A 24,485-nucleotide genomic window follows, 5' to 3' on the forward strand; every position below is an offset into this window, starting at 1 on the left:
GCAGGAGTCCTTGTCCCTAAGCCTCGTGTCTAGGCAGCATTCTTTCCTCCCCCAACTTGACATCAATACATCTTTGTGCTAGAAATCCTGTTTTCTCTTTGAGACGCCAGCTGACTCTCTAGTCCTCATTTTCTTGCTACCTACCTTCCCAATCCCTTAAACAAGGATGGGCTTGTATTTCAAGTCCCCGTCTCCCTATCACGTCTGTAACTATCCCTCTCAGCACTGGCACCCTGCTACCCACATACACAACATCAAGCTTGCTAAAGAAATCCCAAACTCAGCCTCAACTTCTGAACTCCTTATCCCTACTACATTCATTAATTTCTCACTTGCTGGCCTATGGTAACCTTTTTCATAAGTATTCGGTGAACAAATAAAGCTCACTATTCATGGTTCACTGCTCTAAATCACAGTGGCTCTCAGTGTGGCCTGAAGACCACAGGGAGCTCTCGAGCCCTTCATGAGGTCTGTGAGGGTACAAATATGTATCTATGGAAAAACATATCTTCTTCATATACTTCAAACAGACAGGCTGCAACATACTACCAGCAATCAGAAGCCAGTTCTGATGAGCACACATCAGAAAGCCTCTCAAGAAAAGCGCATGAACACTCATATCACAAGTTGTATCATTAAAGTACTTTTCATCAAAATGGTACTTATATGTTAACGGATATGTTATGGATATTGGAGGTTGAACACACAGATGAAACAAGTATTCCAACAGAGTTATCAAAGACTCTTTCTTAACATTTTTGAGAGAGGACTTCAGCAAGTCGTTTGAGCTTGTCCTGATTGTGCAGCCCTCACCGCACCTCACCCTCCCGAGTTGCTGGGATCACAGGTTTGCCTTGGTAGGTCTGGGCTGCAGCTGTTGCTGTTGCTACTACTGCTACTTTACTGAGTTAAATAACTTACATTTTCTCATCCTCAATTTCAATGATACAGTTTAGCTATCATGAATAAAACAAAATCTCTTCCCATTTTGTATAAAGGGACCATGAGAACAAAGTTTGACTTCAGTAACACAGACAGGCGTGTGACTATCTGCTGACTGAACGGCATGCTGCCTCGCTTCAGATGCTCCCGGTGTGAAATCTACGGCAGTGTTGCACACTCAGAGAAAAACAACCTGAAATTCTCCCACCCCAAGCCTTGACCCCTCCCACAATTCAAGGCCTAGTCTGGGATTCCTGAAGAAGGAAAGTTTTCTTCCTTATTTCCATTTTCAACTGTCAATGAATTTCTTTAAAATATATTAATCTAGTTCCTAGCAAAGCCAAGAAGGAGACAGACAGGCTCCCAAACTTCAGAGTTTACATTGTGGAATGCACTGTGTGAATCTACAAAACACATGTGTTTTGCATTTCACGCTTTATTCACACATTTATTAAAACGGTCACAATCAAGAAGGCCCAAGAATAGGTCCTGAAGAGCATGCACCCCAACTCCATGACAGCCCGAGTTTCAGAGACAACCTCAGGCGGCTTCTAGTCTCTTGCATTCTCAACAACAGAGCTGGAGGGACTCTAGGTTCTCCCTGCAGCCCTTCCCATGGCTTCCTCCCACTCTCAAATCAAAAGCCTCCTTTTCTTTGATTATTATTGTTATGTGTATGTGAACAAATACATAAATGTATGCTGCTGAGCCCATTTTTGTTGCTAGTTTACATATGATCTCAAGGCTGATCACTGGGTGTTGGACAACCAATACGAGGGCTCATATATGGGAGAGGCTAGTTCTCTGCCCAGCAGCCATTTTATATGTAGTTCTTTGTCTCAGGGTGGGGCCTGCAAAAATTTCTCCTTCTGCATTTACACACCCACTGATATCACCACTGCTCCAGCGGTCCTGCTGGCGCAACCCTTTCTCTGAAGTCCCTCAGTAGTGAATCTGTTGCTGTCTGTGCTGTGGCTGTGTATATGCAAAACCATGAAAGAAGGGAACCCAGAGGGACAACTGTAAAACATTAATCTCTACAGAAGAAAAGGAGTTTCTTTTCTTTTGAGAGATGTGGATTCAAAGTCTGCTCCTCATGAGAACAATCTAGAATAGGCATGTGTTTTATGAGAAGTTAATATCCACAGCATTATTAAGAATACTTAACAACACATTCTTTCTCTATTTGTAGAAATTATTGTTAAACTCTAAAAGACTGCATGCCCAAGAAGAACCCTCTCTAGTCTCATTCCTCAGCATGATATACAGCTCTTTTGTAGCTATGAACCGACTCTGGTGAGGTCAGTGTGCGGTGTGTGTCGTCACTCTGTTCATGTTCAACAGTGTGAAGTCAGCGCTACTAGGAACACAAACAGCAGGAAGCAAGTGACACCAGCGACAATGTGGGTCCACTTAGTGTCTCTCTGTCTGCTCCTCCTTCCCTCCCTCCCCTGCCCCGCAACACACTACATGTCAGAACCAGGCTACTTTACATTTTTCTAAACATTTTTCTCTTTGGTTTGTGTTTCTACATCCTACATTAGAGGCTCTATGCTTCAGTGCCTCAGGAACTCTTACTTGGATGGATACATTTAAAAAAAATTTTTTTTTCTTTTTTTTTTTTTTTAAAGCACTCTGTGACCTTGGAAGTTTAACTTAAGCATACATACTCAGCTGGCTCCCCTTCATACAAGCCACACAGAGGGTGCAGGGTACCCCTCTTCTCTCTGGTTTAGGACTGAGGATATTTGTAAATATCCTGGGAATGCTGACTGTAATACCACCTATGCTTTGATGGCTTCTCCTCAAACCTTTTATATTTGTTTCTCCATGCCTAATTCAACAGTAATTTTTCTTGGTAGCAATTAACTGTATCTAATTTTCCTAAGGCAATAACTTTCTTCTTAAAAAAATCCAGTATGTTAGAATTTTTAATTAGAAGACATAATTACAAAGACATGACCAGCTAGCACCCATATGTTTGGTAAATGCTTGTGTCAAGTGCTGGAAGGGGAACTGCATTTGGAAAAGAGACCAGCTCCTCCCACTCACTGCACTGCTGGGGCTGCACACAGAGGGATGGGTGAGCCAGCAGAGCTAACATGGGGGCAGAGCTTAGAAGCAAGCTTAGGCCAGCCTGGTTCACAAAGCAAGTCCAGGACAGCCGAGGCTCCACAGAGAAACCCTGTCTGGAAACAAACAAACAAACAAACAAAGCCAAAGGAGGAGGAGGACCAGGAGGAAGAGGAAGAGGAGGAGGAGGAGAGCTTGGAAGCAAAGCACCCTTTTCATAGAAATGCTCACTCCTGAAAAACTCAAGAAGCACATTAACTTCTTCTGAATAAATCTATGGGAGAATATATGACCCTGTGTTTTCAAATGTAACCACACATTAATTTTTATTAAAATAGCATTGAGATATAATTTACATACCACATATATATGTATTTTTTTTTTTAGCACTTCCAGAGAGCTGAGTAACTAAAATCACATCTACACACAGACATTTAAAGATTAAGCCATAGGAATACCATGGATGGAGCTATTAATGAGCCATGAGAAAAACTTACTCTACACACAGTGAAACCAAGGTCCTGAGCAGGGCTGTAAACCACTGCACACCGCGCTGCACCTTCACTCAGTCTTCTAGCCACACATGCCCTCAGGATATCTTGAAATTCCACAAGCTAAAGGATGTTGTTATCCTTAGACCAAAAATAATGCTACAATTCTGGACGACATCATAGCAAGAATTTGAAAAGAAATGGGATTTTACAGAAACATTTGGGCTCTAAAATACGCAAACATTCTTTCCTCCCACTCAAGCCCGTCACATTTTGTTTTTAAACTGAGAAATTGCTGTGGATCTATGACCACTTTGCTCCCTGCAGAGAGGGAGCATTCTTTCTGCTTGAGTGCAGACTTCATTTTACTTTAAATGTGAGACAATGTGTAGAGGCTGTCAACATCAGAAAAAAAAAAAAAAAAAAAAAAAAAGACTGAGGTTACCACAAGGATACCCCCACTGAGGGAAACATTAGATTCGTTTGAAGTTTCTGTACTAATAGGCATGACCAGCAGATGTTAAAAACAGTCCTCCACACCACAGGTAAAGCAGCCAAAAGCAGTCTGATTTGTGGGACTGCTTTCTCTAACCCTCCTCAAGATAATACTGTGGAAAGAGGTGAAGCAAAGGAGTCTAGCTTTGCTAGTGCTGCCTCTGTGCATTGCAGCTTTGACAGTTACTCTTTAATATCCAGCTATTAAAAATCCTGCTGAATGAGTTTTCATCTTAATTTCAGTATCTAGTGTTAATAAACAACTTGGAAGAACAGGTACACAAACAATCTCTTTTGTGTGGGTAATTCACCTTTTAGCCTGCTATGGTCAAAGCGCATGCCTGCTTCCAGACAGTCAAAGCACCCAGCCTGAAAAGCAACAGCCTTCGGAAGCAACATCTGCCTATTTAGTGTTTTTTGTTTTGTTTTGTTTTGTTTTTTTCTTCCCTGCAGAGAAAAGGCCTAAGAAAGACAGCACTTGCACACTCTTGTAACACAATCCTACACACTGGGGTGTGGTTCTTGACAGCTCCCTAGCTACAGACTGGCTGCAGTGCTATTTTCTTCTTCAAGAAAGCATCAAACAGACTTGAAAATGCATTTGCAAACTGGGGTATGCATAACTAGTAACTGCCCAGTACCTCATGCCAGGGAAGGGTGACTGTGCTGGAGAGCGTGATTCAGCCTCTGTTGGCCAGTGCCTGCCAGGCGCATGTAAATGTTCAAGGCAGCAACCAGTTGGTATGGAGGATAGAGAAGTGACTGGCGCTTTCAAAGAAGGTGAGAGTAAAAGAGAAGTGAAGACAGCGCAAGGTTCACAGGAGACCCGGGACAGGTGGACAGCAGCAAGGCTCTAGGTTTGTTTCTCTCAATGCATTTCTTTTCATTATATTTGGGAGGAGAGACCTTAGGACAAAGGAGTAAAGATATTGATATAGAACTCTGTCTCCAGCTGGGGTCTACCTGGTAATTGTGAATTACCATTACAGCCAGCAAAGGGACAGGGTCAGTTTTACACATTTCAATCAGCTTCTCCTAGCATTTGGGAAAATCAACCCTATAAAAGATGGCTTTGGGTATTTCTGAGCTTTATGGTAGTCTCCACATGAAATCCACAAAGTGCCTCAAGCAGCACTTTGGGTCTCAGCAGTAGCATTGCTCAGTACCCTGGCATCTCTGTAAGGGGACACTCTGCCAAGTGCTGGTGTGGCAGGAGAAAGAATCTGCAAAGAGGAGTCCACACTCTGATGAGCACCCTTTCAAAGACTTTCCAACAAAAACAAAGCCATTCTCCATCATTAAGTATTTCCATGAACCCTCACTGGCACACGGGCTACATCTGAGGATGAAACAGATACCCGGAGACAAGCTAAGCCTGGCCTGCAGGGCACTTTTCACGCTCCACAGATGAATGTTTATGGTCTGTGTCAAGAGACTCGAAGGATAACAATAACCATAACCACAGCTGTGTGTGTAATGCACTTCCTGAATGCTTAAGAGATGCAGACTCAAAAAGGTTGCCTACTTGATATCTTGAAGTAACTGAGCAGGGGCTAGGTTACTACACAAAATAAACCAAGAGGTGAGAAGAACGTGGGAGTGAAGACTGGTAAATACCAAATGCTTCATAAATGTTAAGAAAATAAATTTAGCATATGTTCAATAAATATTCTAAATATGAATACCCTATGTATGAGAGAATAGTGCAATCAAAAGATACATGGGAAGAGCAGGGGTTTATCCAAATGTCATGAGCAAATCCCTGCAACCAAGATTTGGGGGCTAGTATGGGCTTTCTTAAAGTTATTGATCATTACCCAACAGGAAAATATATTACAACTGTTCTCTTGGAAGAGCTGTCAAGGATGGTCCAGTCAGAGATGACTCATGGAGAACTAAATACAAAGCTCTTCATTTATTGGTTCTGTGAACCTCTATCTTTGACTCTGTAAGTTTCAATGACACTTTCTAATGGCTGAGTATAAAAAAAATTGATGGTGACCCGTGGTGGGACTCAGTGGCAGAGCACTTGCTGAGCATGCACACTCTGGACTGATTCTCAGCATTGTTAAAGAGATGGCATAAGTCTCACAGGCTTAATTGGAATGAGGCCTTTAGAACTGTTAAGGAGCCTCAAGAGCCACCCACACAAACGAGAAAAAGGTCTCAGGCCAAAGAGTAATTAGTGGGAGGCCAGATCTATAACCACAACCAACCTTGCAAAAGGGAAGCTACACACGGATGCAGGCAAGGGCAGCACTGCTTGCTAACTGAAAGTGGACAGGAGGGCAGAGTGGGAGAAGCTACACACGGATGCAGGCAAGGGCAGCACTGCTTGCTAACTGAAAGTGGACAGGAGGGCAGAGTGGGAGAAGCTACACACGGATGCAGGCAGGGGCAGCACTGCTTGCTAACTGAAAGTGGACAGGAGGGCAGAGTGGGAGAAGCTTCTTCTTCACCAGCAACTACTACAGGTGGACAAGAGGGTGTGTGAAGGCATGCTCACTGGGGTGTGGGGAGAGCGGGAGCAAGCTGAGTGCCAATCCATTAGCAAGGATGCCTAAATAAATGGTGGTGTGCCCATGCCACGACAAACACACACACACACACACACACACACACACACACACACACACACACCACACACACACACACACACACACATACACACACACAGAAAGAGAGAGAGAGAGAGACTAATATGGAAAGGGCTAAACGACAAAGTTAAGTGTCCAGCAAGTCATACACTGGTAATATGAACTACATGCAAACACACAGATGCATTTACAAACTGGGAGGAGGTGAACCAGTTTATATATCTGCTTATCACAGGGGCCACAGGAGGGATGAGAAGAGAATCAGGCATGGGCTCTGTCTTCAATGCTTCAGGACTATCATGTAGCTGAAAAGAAGCAGCATTCTACCCCCAATAAAACGTTTTCATAGAACTTAATAGATCGAGTTAAAAAATTATACTTAATTCGATTTAAGTCAAATATTTACTACTTAAAGTTTACCAAGTGCTTTCCCCATCGTTGGACTCACCTGTGTGACTAAGCTCACTAAGTTTGTACAGATATTTCAGACCCTGTCCTGGGATCTGGGACAGTAGGTCCTAGAGTATAGCCTACCCAGTCAGAGCTTGTGCCGCAGCCTTGGGCATGCTACCAGGAAACTGTGGCCTGCAGGTAAGCACAGTGAGAGACCAGTCCAAGAAAGTACTGAGAAATGAAAAGGAACTCTAAATTAAGCGATTGAGGCTGGGAAGCACCTGACTGTGTACTCCAAAAGGTGTGTCCTGGGGCTAGAGCTAAGTAGTAGAATTTGAACTAGGTGCTTTGTGGAGAGTTCAACTGATCGACAAGAAGCAAGGCAAGGAAGCAAATGCTGGGCCAACACCTGCACAGGACACTCTTGAAGCAGCGTGCACACAGCCACCAAGAACCCGAATGGGGAGGCGGGATAAGGACTAGAGTTTGAAGGATCAAGAGACAAAGGCACAGAAACAGGAAGCCACTCAAGCTCTGCAAGCAGAAACGGGTGTGGTGGAATGGCTGCTCTGGAGGACTGCTCTGGAGGACTGCTCTGGAGGACTACTCTGGAGGACTGCTCTGGAAGACTGCTCTGGAGGACTACTCTGGAGGTCTGCTCTGGAGGACTGCTCTGGAGGACTGCTCTGGAGGACTACTTTGGTAGTGCCGGGCAGGATAAACTTGAGGAGAAACATGAAAGGCAGGACCGCAGCTTAGGAGGGACTTCAGTGAGTGAGCGCGGTACAGAATGGTGACCAGGAAGTGTACAAGAATTTATCTCAATGTCTTGAAGGTCATGAAAAAATGTACAAGAATTTAACTTCAATGATTGTATAGAATAGTGATGAAGAGTATACAAGAATTTAACTTCAATGACTGAGGAAGCCTCTAAAAAATCAAGGTAACACGTGAATCAAAGTTACACATCCAGCTGGGCGGTGGTGGCACACGCCTTTAATGCAAGCACTTGGGAGGCAGAGGCAGGTGGATCACTGTGAGTTCGAGGCCAGCCTGGTCTACAAAGAGAGTCCAGGACAGTCAAGGCTACACAGAGAGACAGAGAGACCCTATCTCGAAAAAAAAAAAAAAAAAAAAAAAAAAAAGTACATGTTCAGTTGTTCTAGTGTATATGGAAGTACAAGAAAAAGGATATTAGGGATAAAAACATTTGCTCTTTGTAGGACTACTGTATCATTTCCAAATTTGCTCTGTTGGGTATTATTTAGATGGCACATTTTCAGAAAGTGAAAATGCCTCAGGCTACTTTAACATGCTTGGCCTTGAGGGATGCTCTTATTTCTGAGCTTCCTCAAGTGAAGTCATGACAATCTGGGTAATAACAAAGAGTTGTCCAAAAGATTAGTCTGGATGCTGAGGGTAGTTTTGTGTTCTGGTAGCTTCTACTAAGCTGAATCCAAGAAAAGTATCTCAATAAGATATGAGCCAAAATGTTATGGGTCATATCCATAAAACCACGTTTTTAGGTTCTATTTACAAATTACACATTACTCAGCTAAGCCTCTGTAGGGTAATTATACCTCAGCGAAAGCATACTTGCCTAAGTTCAAATCAGATGCTTAATTTATATTCAATCTAAAATTGACTCCTTATTAGCAGGCCAAGGCTTTTATTAACTAGAGAGCAAAAAGTATAAAGAGGGGCTGGAGAGATGGCTCGGTGGTTAAAAACACTTGTGTGTCTAAGGACAGAGGAGACTCATAACCAGCTCTAATAGGGATGTCCTCTTCTGGCTTCCATGGGCACCTCACATACACAGTGTATAGACATACATGTAGGCAAAATGCCTCATATACACAGTGCATAGACATACATGTAGGCAAAACACCCATACGCATAGAATAAAATAAGCATAACATAGCATAAATGCAACCACCATTCCTTAACTCCTGTTATTTTATAATCTAACATTTGTTTAATTTTTAGTACATCTACATTCAAGGTAGAATTCACAAAAAATCCTCAATATTATTCATCTTTCTTGAATTCAATTAAAAAAGGACTTTGCAGAAAGGAGTTAAAAATAATAAAAACCCACCGTACCTCACAGAATCCCAAAGTGTAAGTGATCCCGTGCAGCTGTTGCACTGTCGTCATTTTCTCTGTAAGGAGGGGGCTAATGCGGCCTCAGACATCTACCGAAGTTCTCTACTCACGCTTACAAGAGTAGTAAGGGGTAAAACGTATTTACATTTTAAAAAACATTTCATTGATTCTTTGTGAGTTTCACATCATGCACCCCAGCACCACTTATCTCCCTGTCCCCTGATATCTGTTCTTCACCCTTGCAGCTTCCCCCTCAAAATAAAACACACACACACACACACACACACACACACACACACACACACACACAAAAGACCCAAAACATAGAAAATATCTCATCGTGGAAGCTGTGTTATGTCACAGTGTGTCCCACAGTATATATCCTTCTGTCAATACATCTTCACTTGCAAATGTTCATTGAAATGAGTCATTCATTGGTCTGGTTCAAGATCTCTGGCTTCTGTGGCACCATTAATACTGAGTTCTTACCAGAACCCCTCCGGGTTATCCTGTTGTTGTTGTCTTGTGTCATGGAGGTCCTACAGCTTTGGATCAGTAGGACTAGCTCTTTCATGCATCCCAACTATTCATAGATAATATAGATTTGGGGGTGGGCCAGCTCAAGGTCTTGGAACTGGGCCTGGGTGGTAGATGAGCTGGTCAGCAGACCGGCTATCCCTTACCTGCCTCACCAGGACAAGCTCCTCAGCACTTCTCTGACTAGGCCACCCAGTGTCACCATCTGTAGGAGGATAGGGTCAGCTCTCTTGCCTCATGCCCTTGGAGTGGACTGACACCTCCAGAGCCAGCTCCACTGTAATGGCCAGTTATCGCACAGGGCCCACTCTCCCAAGTGTTGTAGGCTGTGAGGAGATAGGCCAGCTCTCCCATTCTCACAACCTTGTGGCCTTAGTCATCAGGACCAGCTCTACTCTGTGGCCCAGGTAAGGTACAAGGCCCACTCTCTTGAGTGCTGTAGCCAGTTAGGGAAGGGATAGCTCACATGCTCTCATGATACTGGGGGGCTTAGCTCTCCCAAATGCCTCAGGTGACAAAGGGCAGGGGAGCAGAGAAGTTCTCACCCCCCATGCCACCTCACAGCAGAAAACTCAGCTAGCTGGGCCAGCTCTCCCTCCCTCATGCCCTGGGGCTGTCTCATCCCTGTCACCCACCACCAGGGAAAGCTTTGCTGTGCTGTCCAAGAGAGCGACTGCTCTCCTGAGCACAGTCACTGCCGGGAGATGGGGCCAGCTACCCAGAGAACCATGGGGAGTGAGGGGGTGGGGCCAGCTCTGTACTCTCTGTTCTCCCTCCACAATGTTTAAGCTGCTCCACTTCTCTTTCTGTCCTATCTGTCCGCCACATACTTGCACACTGTGGTGGTTCCCACTGCAGCCTGGCCACACAGTTGATGGACCACTGGGTGACATCATCAGTCCGCACTGCCAGGTGGCAAGTGGGTATCTACAGCCCTGGCTGTGCTATAAACCAGAAGGCAGGTCTGTAGGCATCTTTCCCTGGCCACACCATGGGGCACTGCAGATTTCAGGTCTCTCTGTGTTTTCCTCTTCCCATGATATTCTGCCTGGATTTGATTCAATTTTACTTGAATTTTAATGTGTCCTAGGCATAAGATAGCTTTAGCCACCAAGCCAGGCATCAAGCAAGGATGAACAAAGGACTGCCATCTGCTCTGCCCCTGGCTGATAGAAGAACACCACTACCACCACCAAGGTGTCTCTTTGCCCATTGCCAGGGGATAACATTTTATATTTTTAACTAAAAAATTAAACTTATGGGAGATGGGGTATAGTTTAGTCACAGAGCATTTTCCTTGCTATATGTGAGGCTCTGGGTTCAATTTCAGTACATTTTACGCCCACCCACCCCTGCCCCATAATTAGCTCAATGGCTGTCAAGAGCTTTATCTAAACAACATTCAAAGGAAAATGCTTAATAATTTAGATAAAGATAACACTGGCCCAGAAGGAAACTCTTCCCCATCTAAGTCTAATTAACATGGGAAAACAAAAATCAACTGAGCTGAAGAGACTAAGGACAAATGAGAATGCTCTATCAGTGAGAAAGCCCTCCCTGTGCTGAGACACACGTCCTCAAGCTGCAGTGATGTCACTGTTGACTGCCAGTTGGGCAGCCAAGCTAAACGGTTTCACTTTATATTCTGTGGTGCTGGGTACTGAACTCGGGACCTTGTACATGCTCGGCATGCACTGCACCACTGGACCTCACTCCAGCCTCTAAAATTCTAGGTTCATTGCATTTTTCTCCCCTAGACGAGGTCTCATGTGGGCTGAGTCTGGCCTCAAACTCCCTCTGCAGTCAAGGCTGGCCTTCAGCTCTGGATCCTCTGCCTCTGCCTCTCAAGTGCTGGGATCCCAGGCATGTCCTACCAGGCCCAGCTTTATTTGCAATTCCAAAACCACTTATATATACTAGCAAAAGCCAAATGATGAGGTCACAGTCTTTAGGAGCATAGTGTAAGGATGCTGTTTTTAATAAAAAGATCACAATGAGAAGTCAGAAGACCTGTTTCCAACTGAGCTTTAACCTCTCTGCCTTCAATTTCCTCATCTGTAAAATAAAGAGTTGGATTAAATTGTTTCCATGGTTCTTTCCTGCTGTGAAATTCTATTACATTCTGCTCTGGAATTTTAGACAATTCAAATCACTCTATCTTCTGTCTCCTGGGAAGTATTTCAACACTGCCAGGATAAAAGCTGCTGAACTAAGCACCTCAAATCAAACTCCTGTGTTAAACATTTCATGTGCATGTCAATAGAAACCCCCCAGGCTTAAAACTTCTAAGTATATAAAGTAAAGATTTAATGGGGAAACAAAGTTCAGTGAAAAAAACATAAAAACAAAACAAAAAAACCTCAAAACGGAAAGGAAAGCTGAGTCCCCAAGTGCTAACTTCAGATGAGCTCAGAAACTGGTGAGCAAGTGGCATCTAGCACAGATGGAAACTGGTGAGCTGGGAATACCTAACACTTCTGGGCTGGCGCTTGCCAGAGCTAGAAGCACTATGGAAAATAATGCCAGGTTATTAAAACATGGTGAGGGCTGGCTGGCAATCATCTGGCTTGCCACCTCATGAATTTCACAACAGCAAAAATCAGAGTGCTTTAAGATGAAAGGGCTTTTTAAATTTCAAAAGCATTTGTTCTGAGTTTCCCATCTAATGTCAGAAGACCATATATAACTTTTTCCTTTTTTTTTTTTAATTATAAAAATGTACCTTTGGTAGACTTTTCATTAAATGTTTTTGTCCATTTAAAAATATGAACCTTGACCCAGTGGCAGGCGCTGGCTGCCTTAAGCATGTGCAAGGCCCAGGCTGGGGTTCAGTCCCCTAAACGGCAAAAAGAAAATAGGAACTTGAATTTTTAAGGGAGGAGAAAAACTTTCATTCAAAGGTATTTTCTTTTTGAATGTTTTTTGTTATCTGATTATAAAATACATACATTTGTTTTCTTAAGTCTGAAAAATGAGGACTGTTATAAAGGGAGACAGAACACTCACCTATATTCTCACACAAAACCTGTGACTTCCCCTTGTGCCCAGTTCAGACACTGCACATGTGTGGCAGGGCCTCAGGGCAGGCATAGCGAGGTAGCACTCTGGGTTATTATCTTCCATACACTTCAGTTCTTATGAGAAGCAGTTGCATTAGATTTGCTATAATTTATTTCAATCACACAACTGCAATCACATTACTTATCTCTTAATTCACATATATTTTCCTTATTTAAAGTAATCTCAAGTTGCCAGGCAGTGGTGGCTCACACCTTTAATCTCAATACTCGGGAGGCAGAGGCAGGCGCATCTCTGAGTTCGAGGCCAACCTGGTCTACAGAGTGAGTCCAGGACAGCCAAAGCTATGCAGAAAAACCCTGTCTCAAAGAAACAAAACAACACAACAACAACAACAACAACAAAAGGAATCTCAAATTACTGCTATGACATACAACAACTCTGGCAAATACTTCTAGTTAGCAACATGTGCAATAATTATTTTTAACGTGTGAGTGTGTGTCAAGTTTTCTCTTTCCACCATGTGGGTTCTGGGGATTTAACTCAGGTTGTCAGGTTTGGTAGCAAGTGTCTTTACCCCACTGATCCATCCTGGTTGCCTGACACTTTGTAACATGACTCTTCTGACACACAGTTAAGTCCTTTCGCTAGTTATATTCTTCATAACTTCTGTGACTACTTCCAGAGCCCTTTTTGACCTAAGGTTAGGTTTCCTCATTCCATTTGTTGGTGATCTAGGCCAGCCTGAGTCAGTGCTTACCTTCAGCACTGCCTTGTGGTAAGCGAGAAGAGTAAGACCCACCAGCACTTCCACAAAAGCACATAGGAATAGCATTTTGTGGCACAGCCATGGGCCCAGGAGACAGAATTGCCAGCGTCTGGCTGAGCTGTGCTGGCAATAGGCCATAGTCTCATGCCATGTAGTAAAAGTTTTTCACTTGCACTTAATCACCGGTGGGGATGCATGTGAGCCTGAGGCTGACTTTTCCGGACTATAATAGGAGCCACAGACGTCTTCATGTTACTTGGTGTCTGTTTTGTTAGCCAGATTTGAGGAAACTGGACTTAAACCCCAAGTCCCTTTAGAAATTACAGTGTTCTCGGTCACAGACCTAGGGGAGGAGAATAGGGTGAAAGTGGGAGGGAGGGAGGGAGGGAGAGAGGGAGGGAGGGAGGAACGGGAGGATACAAGTGATGGGATAACAATTAAGTTGTAATCCGAATAAGTTAATTAAAAAAAAAAGAAATTACAGTGTTACTCTTACATCTATACTTTGAAAAGAACTTCAGTTAAATTAATTTAGAAAATAATTTCAGACCAGAAGAGACTACTAAGCAGGCCATCAGCCAGTCACTGGGACTTTAGTTCTCCATGGCGAGTGCATGCTAAATCACAGCCTGGAACAAAGATCCTGAAGGAACTGTCAATGCCTCTGAGCTTGACTCCCTAACAGGGCTGCAGGAACTCCCACATGCTCGTCTCATGAACAGACATTTCCTACAAAGGAAACTCACGCAGGGTTCCCAGTCAACCAAGCATGCCAAGTTTTCCCAGACCCATGTTACAGGATGAGGTACGGGAGAAAAAAGGCTTATGACTCTGGGCTTCAGGGCTTTCCTTTGTCATAAACGTTCAAATCACCCTCCCATGCCTTCTTCCCGACCCTAAACCTGACTCTCCCATCTGGAAAGTTTAAATCTTTCTTCAGTCTTGGCGTGCTTGTCTCCTATCGCCTCAGACAGAGATGGGAAGATGTATGGCTGCCTTCCCTGAGGAGGGCTGCCCAAGCGCAGCCTTCTATTTTCTCAGCAGTATTAAATCATTTTTTGTCATCTCCCCTCCACCCTAAAATTCCAACTCACTAAGCACTTGCTGAGCAACTTAAAAAAAAAAAAAAAAATCAAGAGATATAATTTCTGCTCTCAAGGACCAAATAAGAAGATGAGAGGCTGGCGGAGATGCAAGTAGGGACAAGAGGCAAGAAATGCACTAACATGCTCATGTCACAAACTATTTTCCCACCTTGTGAGATTCTAAGATCAAAATGCCGATCACTTCACCATCTTGAAATCAGGGGGAGACCAGAGAAGCTACTGGGAGCAGGTAAGGCGGCTGAATAGGGCCTCTCCACCAGCCTCTGTGCAGTACTGGCCTGTCCATTGCCCGGGAAAGGCCAGGAGGGTGAAGGGAAGCTGCGGATGCAGATGGAGCTCTCGTGAGTCCACACGCTCTCCTTCACCCTCCCACTCAAGTCTTCAGACACAGGCACAGAATTCAAGTAGAGTCCGATGGATGTTTACACACTCACACAGCTATGCAGCCGCTGTTCACACCACAACACATGACATTTTAGCACCCACAAGCTCCCTGTGCCTCTTCCTAATCAATATTCACATTTTGTCCCCAGAGAGTCAACTTGAGGATTCAATCATCATACACTTGATTACTTACTGTATTGTCTTTTATTAAGAGGAAGATAAATTTTTAAATAGAACTTTAGATCATTAAGCTTGGATTTAAGAAAATACATAAAAGCAATCTGGTAATGTTTTTAATGTCTGAATAGGAAGTGAGACTTCACCCATCTTTTCTCTTGCAGTTTTAAGAAATACCCAGTTTGATGACTTACAAGTTGTAGACCTTAGATTCCCACTGAGCAATAAAATTCTTACCTCAAACACAGAAAACACACTTATTACCACTAGCATTCAAAACCCATTGTGTGCCCCACATCAACACGCACATGAAGATACAGGATGCAGAATCAGGAGGGATTCTTCCCCAGGGTCCGGATGAAGTGGTGGTGTCAGGACACTGTTCCAACGACCCAGACATACCTATGTCTCACAGTTATTCTATGATCTGTGTGATCAGTGGGATTTCAGTTTTGTGACCTCAAGAATGAACGTGTGTGGTGCCTGCAGCACAGATGTGATAACTAGTTCTTAAACTCCTGCTGCAACTGAAAAAGTTATAGCAAAGATTCTCTAATATGCACGCGACACACAGTATTAGGCAGAAGGGTTCAAAGCCTCTAGAAAATGCTGAGTTGTTCGTCTCCTGGGCATCTTTTTAAAAGCATGGTTTTATTATGTCAAAATTTAGGGATTAAGTAAGTGCATCTAATATGGGGGCTTCAATTCAAACAGACCTGGACTCAATTTCAGGTTCTACCACATCTTATTAACTATTGAAGTGATAGTTAAAATATTATTCAATTGTTCAGTCCTTAGTTTCTTTTATAAAGTGTAGATGATAATAAAAGGACCAAATTCCTTGGTTTATTTTCAAAATTGTGAAATATAATATGCTGCCTGGATGCAATAAGGTCCCAGTGAAGTCATTAATAATGCCATTATATATTTAATGGCAACCTTAAGCCATTAAAGCCCAATCATTTTACCAAGGACATAAATAGTGTGTGACCAAGTACCATGTCATAATCCTTAAAAGTTTTAAACTCAGACTATTATATAGAACTGTGGACTCTTTTAGAATATTTTTGGTAACAAACTTTATTATAAAATTATTGGAAAGATCATTTTAATTATAAAAACCACAAATTAAATAAAGGAGACCATAGGATAATTGGGATGTTATATAGTCTGAGTTACAAGGCTGATGTACCACTAAATATTCTCAGCAGGTTCTGTGACCATATGTAGTCAAGTGCATTTAAAGCAGAGTCTATTCATAGCTGGTTATTTTTATGCAAAAACTCCATACCTGTGGGTGAGTACAGATATACACCACTTCAAAATGCTGACCTCTTCCTACTTTGAAACCCTGGTGACACACTTTCAGTATTTCACTCAAGTACTTCTGCAACAATTTAAATTTTAGGACACTTCACAATAATGAAATTGCTTTATGTATAATTTTAAACAAAAGTCTTACATCAATTTTTGCTGGGTGTAGATAAAATGTTTAACCTCTAAACAATATAATCATAAACTCTTACCCCAGTACTGAACTGATCTCTTAATACCTGTCTAGCACCAGTTTATGATGCGTCTCCAGTGGTCAGGAGCTGCACTTTAAACACACAGAGTCAGATTCTCTTCCCAGCTGACAGGAATGCGCCAGTGTACAGCAGAAAATGAAGCGCGTGTTTCTGCTGACGGGAACAAACACCAGGAAGACAGTCCTGCTGCCAGGCTGCTTTCTCTTTCACGTGCTTACGTTAAAGTTCACTTGAGAACTCTGTGGCTACTGATTACCTGGGCAGGGCTCTCACCTCCAATTTCGCTATTCTTAATTTGCAATTTCTCCCTAAAGCCATTAAGACTATTACTGGGAAGATGTGCTAAAAGGCTATAGCAAATGAAGCAAAAATACAATGAGCCTACAAATATCTGATCTCCATGCCAACATAGACAAAAATTAACAGCTGAAACTTCAAAACGCCATGGCATCTTGAGCCATGGCAGAGAAAATTGTGTGGATCTGCTCAACAGATGTCAATTACAAACCAATCCTGGCAACCCATGAAGATATTGTTATAGGATGTTCCAGAAGAAGAGTTATTTGTGCATAAGGCACATGATGTCTGGCTCATCTACATGGGACCAACCCACCCCCAAGTTTGTATGAGTCAGATGATCTACACCGGCTCAAACCACCCTCAAAACTTGTAAAAGTCAGATGCATATATTAGCCTCAGCTCAACTTGGGCTCAAAAGAAACTTTCTCTTGGGTTCAGGAGATGAAAAATGAGTTTGTTGCCAAGCCTAAAAACTCCCTTTGATTCCCAGGACCCATAAAGTAGGAGAAGAGAACGGACCCCCACTAGTTGTTCTCTGACCTCCACATTCATTGCGATGCATGCACACACACACACACACACACACACACACACACACACACACAAGCACGCACATACACACGCATAAGCATGCGCACACACAAATCAAGTAAACAAACAAAACTTTCTCTTATTAGTTGAGTTTGGTCCCAAGTAGCAAGCAAGGAATGAGACTATTTTGGCCAACAAGAAAGGAATCCTACATAGTAAGTACAGAGAAATGAAATAACTAGGAGCCTTGAGGTATAACTTCTTTGTATGATATTAGCAAAGTCTTTCCCCTTAAGGCAATCTAAGACCTTGCATATCTCTGAAAGGTGCCTACTCTGTAGTCAGCTGACAGGTGATGGAAGCAAGCCACGGGGCATTTATTTTTAAACACACTGGATCTTTACACTTATCTAGGGACAGTGGAAAGCATTATGATCAAAACACCACAGGCTCCTGTGCCTGGACAGTGCACCCCCAACGAGAAGCTAGGAATGTCTATTTACCACCAATGGGAAAGAACTTGTTCAAAACAATTAGAACTCTAAACCTGATTAATTAAAAATCGTTTGAAAGATAGTACCTTTGGCATTCTTTTTCTAAACACTCAAGTTAACATATATAAATTAATTGGTTATGAAGCCATGCAAAGTTGCACTAAATTATAAAGTACTTACGCCTAAGCCCAAGCCTTTCTCTGCCAGACTCGCTGTGAATATTGTGCAAAACAAATTTAATGAGATATTCTAAGGGCATATATAGGGGGAGGAGGTCTCCCTCAATCACAGATATAGGGGAGGGGAGAAGGGGGGAAGTAGGAGGGAGGGAAGAACGGGAGAAACAGGGGAAGGGCTAACAATCAAGATGTAATATGAATAAATTAATAAAAATTAAAAAAAACAAATTTAATGAGTGCATAATATAGTTTTCTTAATATGACATGAATAATAGTCATTAATAAGAGACCCAAGAAAAGGCTGTGAGAAAGGCAAAAAAGCCTTGTTACACTTAAGTAAATGCAGAGTGTGGAATGCTGGGTGAAGCCTGTACTCCCCAAGCCAGAACATTCACTAGACACTAATGTTGCTCACTGGGAATTTTCAGCTGGGTAAAAATCAACACAACAGGAGCTCAGTGTGGAGTCTAACCATTAGAGAGAAGTCCTGTAATGATGAAATAGCGCGTTTAAAGAAATCTTTCTCTAGTACTCCTTCATACCGAAGCAGCATTAGCTTCTGGTATCCTGTCAGCAAATCACTGCTGACAGCACAAAACCAGAGCCCCGCACTAATGCTTGGGACCCAGACTACCTAGAAAATCACTATAATCAAGACATCTTTTCCTGCTGCAGCTCCCCACTGCATGCAGAGTGGTCAGTGGTAGTCAATTTCTGATTAAACTTATGTCCTGGAAGGACCTCCCCTGCTGGAGGCCTCTGCTCTCAGGCTGGCTGTCCCTGCGCCACAGTTACCCGTCCACATCCTCTCTCTGGACCAGCATTCAGAAATGAAAGCGGGACGTTGTCTAGATGCTGGGAGCAGTGGCCTGCACATGTACCTTGGACTCCTCTTCTCCTCACTCATGAGGCAGGGATGGTTGGTTTTATCTTTTTACTTGTTAAAATGTTATACTTTCATGTATAAGTGCTTTGCTTACACGTATGTGTGTGCACTGTGTGTGGCTTGCTGCCTTTGGAGGCCAGAAGAAAGCGTAGGATCCCCTGGGACTGGAGTCACAAGTGGCTGTGAGACAGCAGTGTGTTCTGGGAATTGAAACAAGGTCTCCTGGATCACTGAGCCATCTCTCCATCCCCCGGTTGGTTGTTTTCACAGTATGCAGTACATTTGGGATGATGGTTATGATGGTTATAAAACATTCAGAGTCCACTGGGTCAGGGGAGTAGTATTCTTGGACTAGTTGTTGTAGATTCAAAGTTGAATGTGATAAGCATCCTGTGACAGACACCACAACTGGCGTCCACACCAAGGAACCTGCCAGGCTTAGGCCATTCCTGATTTAATTCCTACAGGTCTCTGCCACCCATATTTTGAGTACCTGGCCAGTTGTTCATGTTTGAAAAGCCCTTCCCATTTTTTGTAATGCTTTCTCTATGGCCCTATCCCCTCCGTTAGGGCTCATGTACCCTCTAAGCCTTATTTTGTTCCATGAAGCCACTGGTGATTTTTGCCTAAATCATTCCTTTTTCTAAGACCATAAGTTGTTTGATCACAGTTGACTGACTAATATACCTCCATGAGGTGTTTTTAAAATTTTAAGTTTAAGGTTGTTTGTAATATTTTTTTAAAAGTCTCAGAAAATCTTTTTATTCTTTCATTCAGCATGTATTTACTGAGCCCCAAATATGCCTCTGGCACTAAGCTAAACTTTAAACTCCCAAATGCCAAGCAACCAGTTGAATATATGGTCTGTGTTAAAAGCATTTAACCAAACAATACCAGAAAACTCTGAGAAAACTCGAGCCATACCCTGCCCCACTGTGTTCTGGACCTACAAAATGACTAGCAGCGACATGGAAAACACAGAGTATATCTGCTTCATTTCCAAGAGCTGGGCTAAGTTATGAAATAAAACCCATTTTGTTTCTTAATATTTATCATTAAGGCAAAGGCTCACCAAGACTCATAATCTGAAATGCGTTACACACTGTGCAATGCATTCCATGGGGAAAAACTCTATAAAATATGCTCATTTATAATATAAAGAACTCTAAAAGAACTCCCCTAATAAAATAAGCCTTTGCTCAACCTGGCTGCCAAACTGACTGGCTTTGGCAAGCAAGCTTGGAACATTTTACATATTACAAACATTATCCCCTTTAAAACAGTCAATTTGACTATGTTCAGGAATGTAAAAATAAACCCTGCTTTTGGTAAAATCAAGATGAAGTCTTACCAGACTTCTAACATAATCTGTAACTATCATAATCCGATTATGTAATTGGTAGAAAGGCTCGGAGTCATTGGGCTGGGAGTCTTTCAATAAGTCTTTCTCAAAAAACAAACTAGTGTCCCTCTTTTTTCCTATGAGGATGGAGTAAAGTGTGTAATTTATATTTAAGAAAGAAATGGGACTCCATGCCTCCATTTAAGCCAGGGTGCAGTACGGCTGCCTTCCTGAAACACTACCAACAGAAGGAGGCAGATAACGAAGAGCAGCAATAGAGCACGACTGTGGACAGAACAAAATGAGAGAAGAGAGGTGAAGTCTGGAACTAGGCCTTGTACCAAGTATAACTCAGCTCTTACTCCTATGTTCACAGGACTGGAAACTAAGGCAGAGATATTCAATATTTGTTAAAACCATCAAGCTAGCAGGGAGCAGAGTCAGGCTCCAAACACACCGAGCATCTTCCAAAGCCCAGGTTTTCTCCCCGCACATAGTGCAGCAGGGAAAGGGGGTCGCCGTCAGGTGGCACCAACTGTTTCTACAGCTAGATGTACTTGGCTACTCTACACAAAAAACTACAGATAATGTGCACTGATGCTTTTGGTTTCCGAGAGACAGCAATGATGACATGCAGTGGCTTTTGTGGGACCTATGATCTCCAGATTTTGAAGGACATTGTTTATGTGTTAAATAGTTTTTCTAATGTAGGAATTTGGTCCTTGAGATTTTGAAGATCATTTTAATAATTTATCATTCCTTTGTTACACAATAAACAAAATACAATGTAATTCCAATTAAGTTGGCAAAAAAGGGGTTGTCGCTCTCAAATATAACTGGTTTTGTGCCAGGGAGAGTATTCAGTTGGTCAATTGCAAGCATGAGGACCTGAGTCCAGCTGTCAACATGCATGTGAGAAGCAAGTGTGGTAGTTTGCCCCAGTGAGCTCTACGTGCAGTGAGAGAGAGACTGTCTCAAAACAATAATGTGGAGAGACTAAGGAGGATGTCTGGTAAGAGTCCTGGCCTCCGCATTCATTCCCCGCCCACCATATAAATGGCTGCTATTCTGTGTCATATAAGTTCCACTTGCTGCCACAATTGAAAAAGGATCTCAGTTCCTTTGCAGAGCCAGGTAAGGCAGCCTGGCCCACTAAGATATGCTCTAACGACAGGAATGACCGTCATCTGTGCTGTCTAGCAGAGCCACTTGTCATAAGGCTACAGAATACTTACAATGTCACTAGTGTTCCTGAAGAATCAAATTTCCAGTTTTATTGGCTCTAACTGAATGACGTAGGTCTAAACACTACATTTACCCCTTCTTGTAAAAGCTGCCTGCCAAGGGATCCTAGAGATGTCATAGTTTACTTCTGGAAATGAGGACAGACAACTCTTTCATGGTTAGTAACTTTTTACTGGTATGACAGGAAAAAGGATATGAATTTGTACAAGTTTCCATATTATATTAGCCTGACTTACACCTCTGTAATAACATTGTTGCTTAACTTCTGTGCTCCAAGTAATATCACAGACATCCAGGAGGAGAGCATCCTAGCTGTAGTCAGCCTTGGCATCCAAGTGTCCTACCAATGCACACTGGCCTCCCGCCCCTGAAGCTGGGAACCAGGCTTTCAGCTCTCACCTGTCTCCGGCACCTACTAGTAATCCCTCAGTATGTACTTGCTAAGTGAGTGAACAGGCAACCTTTGGAGTTCTCACCCAGCATCTTAGAAAGGCATTTGGGTTGACTGGATGATGTGGCAAAGTGAAGCCTCTACGGTCCATGGCAGTGCCCACGTTGATGAAGTGTGCAGAACAACTTTTGCTCATATTTCTTGGCTAAATCGAATAGCACTGTCACCAGGGTGGACACCGCAAGACCGGACCAAAGCTGTATTGTTACCTGAAATGTTACAATATATTTTACTTAAAAGAACGTGAGTTAAAGGGGTGGAACTTACCTCTTTTAACATAACACAGGACGTCTCAATTCTTACTTTTTAGAAAAAAAAAAAAAGTCCCTTCATAGACAGTGACTAATCTCTTATGGGAGAATGAAAATAAAGCCTCTCAGATGGCCAGAGACTGGCAAACCAGAAACTGAAGGAGAAAGAAAACACAGGGGACAAAAATCATGCCACTGTAAGTATGTGGTGGTTGCCCTGTTCAATTAACTTTCAAGGAGCTGATGCCAGAGTTCAGAGCCCTCTGACAAGCACTGGTAATTCTGCATCCATCTTAGTTCCTCCAGTGTGCTACACAGAACTTTCAAAAGTAATCATGTCTGGGGAAGCACCTTCACAGAACCATTAGTGCGCTTGGCAGGTACCCCAAACACCACAGGTTCACATAAAAATGAGCATATGGCCCAGTCAGGTATGGAGTGCTCTGTCAGCATCAAGAGCCCTTCTCTGCAGCCAAATCAAACTGTAAGTAACTGACATTACAATTGCTGCTGCTTTTGGATACAAAATTCCTGAGCAGTAATATCATGTCCCTTTCACTTTGATATGGCAGGAAGCACAAGTGAGTACCGGAAAGTTGTTTCAACTGTGTCCTGTGAGGCGTCTTCAGCCTCTGGGTGATGAACAGCAGATCATTAGTGCACAGATGGTACACAGCCCAGGCTGCACTGCGGTGTAAAATCAGGAAAATGTCACACAACCACTTGAAGCAACTCCTTTCTCCCCAAATCCTCTTTTCTACTCCTTTTTAAGTACACTTTTTTAAATGTTAAAAAAAAAAAAAAATAGATTTAAACTTCAAACTTAAGTTTCTTCTGCCTCGGCCTTCTGAGTTCTGAGGTTTCAGGCAGGCATCTGTCATATCGCACCCACACCTTATGACTTTATTCTTATTTTATAACCACCCTCCATGCTTTTTCTCCTCATCTCTCATTATTAATTCCTAGCCATCCTGCAAGGCTCACACAAGTTACATTTTTGGCCAGACCTAAACTTTATTCGCCTCACTGACTGCCCCACGTCTGAGCTCCCAGAAGTCTTTGCTCCATGCAAAAGCGCCTTCTTCACAATGTTCTGTTTACTTTATTTTGAAGCCCTAAGTGATCGAATGAGCAACCCAGTTTAAGACTTGCCAGCACAGGCTTTATTCTGACAGGGAGAGACTATTTCCTGCCTTTCTTAATTCTTTCCTGTCCTCAACTAATCATGTTAATTAATGGTTGAACAATTGATATGTGGACAAGAATCTACAAGTGGAAAAGTGTGAAGCCTTAAAATAATATCTTCGAAGCTACTTTATATTCAGTGATAAGGGATATTAAAATAGGATATACTAATGTAACTCTTGCAATGATCTTAATTTTATTAGCCATAGAAGTAAGAGATTTTTAAAAGAAATAATGACACACAAATGATTGGCACAGTCAGTCAAGGAGTGAATGAGGACCTGCCCAGTGGAAGGGAAAGAGACGGGAAGATGCACAGCTGAAATAGGTAGAAATGGGTGTGGCCAAAGTTACCATTGTCTATTTGATTGACCTCTGAAAACATTCTTATGGCTTAAGTACTTTATAAATAAATAAAAATGTTAAAAAATAAAGGATGCAACCGGCAGGCCGATTTGTAACACAGATGCAAACAGCACTAACAATCAAAAGAGCACTTAGGAGCCTCCATCTCAGCACCGTACCATTCGGCCATCAACCTTTAAAGCATCTATTGTGAAAATGTGAAGTTATGAACATGCCTTACATATCGAATACTACTTCATGTACTGGTAAAGGACAACATACATTGCTGCCAGTACAGCACAGAGATTTAGACATGAACAGTACATGTTAGAGGCCAGCCTCTAGGACAGTGTCCTAAAGAACAGGGTGGGATAGTTGATATAGGCAGAAGGCTGGCATACAGCATTCTCATTTCCAGAATTCCCTTACCCCAGCTAAGCTGCTCTTACCCAGCAGCTCTATCGTCCGCAGGCGCTCTGTGGACATTTCACTGTTTGGGGAAGGGGAGGGAGCATCTGGCTCAGTGCCTTGCCATGCCACAGCAGAATTCTACAAATAAATGCCTGCTGGCCTGAGGTCTTTTGAGATAACCCCTAACGGCACTACTGCTCAATGTCACTGGCAGGTGTTACCCAGCATCGACAGTGCTCTCTCTCTCT

At 42.8% G+C, this 24,485-nt stretch overlaps 1 protein-coding gene and 1 non-coding gene across 4 annotated transcripts in view; both read right to left on the reverse strand.

Annotated features, from left to right (window-relative positions):
• Positions 1–24,485, reverse strand: part of Disp1 (dispatched RND transporter family member 1) — a 145,805-nt gene that overhangs the window by 20,568 nt on the left and 100,752 nt on the right. The gene's annotated exons all lie outside the window — the stretch shown is intronic.
• Positions 10,712–10,858, reverse strand: LOC127191213 (small nucleolar RNA SNORA48). The gene has a single exon (XR_007830837.1). It is a non-coding gene; the product is annotated as a small nucleolar RNA SNORA48 (small nucleolar RNA).

The sequence above is a fragment of the Acomys russatus genome, chromosome 6 (assembly GCF_903995435.1).
Source record: "Acomys russatus chromosome 6, mAcoRus1.1, whole genome shotgun sequence".
Taxonomy (NCBI): domain Eukaryota; kingdom Metazoa; phylum Chordata; class Mammalia; order Rodentia; family Muridae; genus Acomys; species Acomys russatus.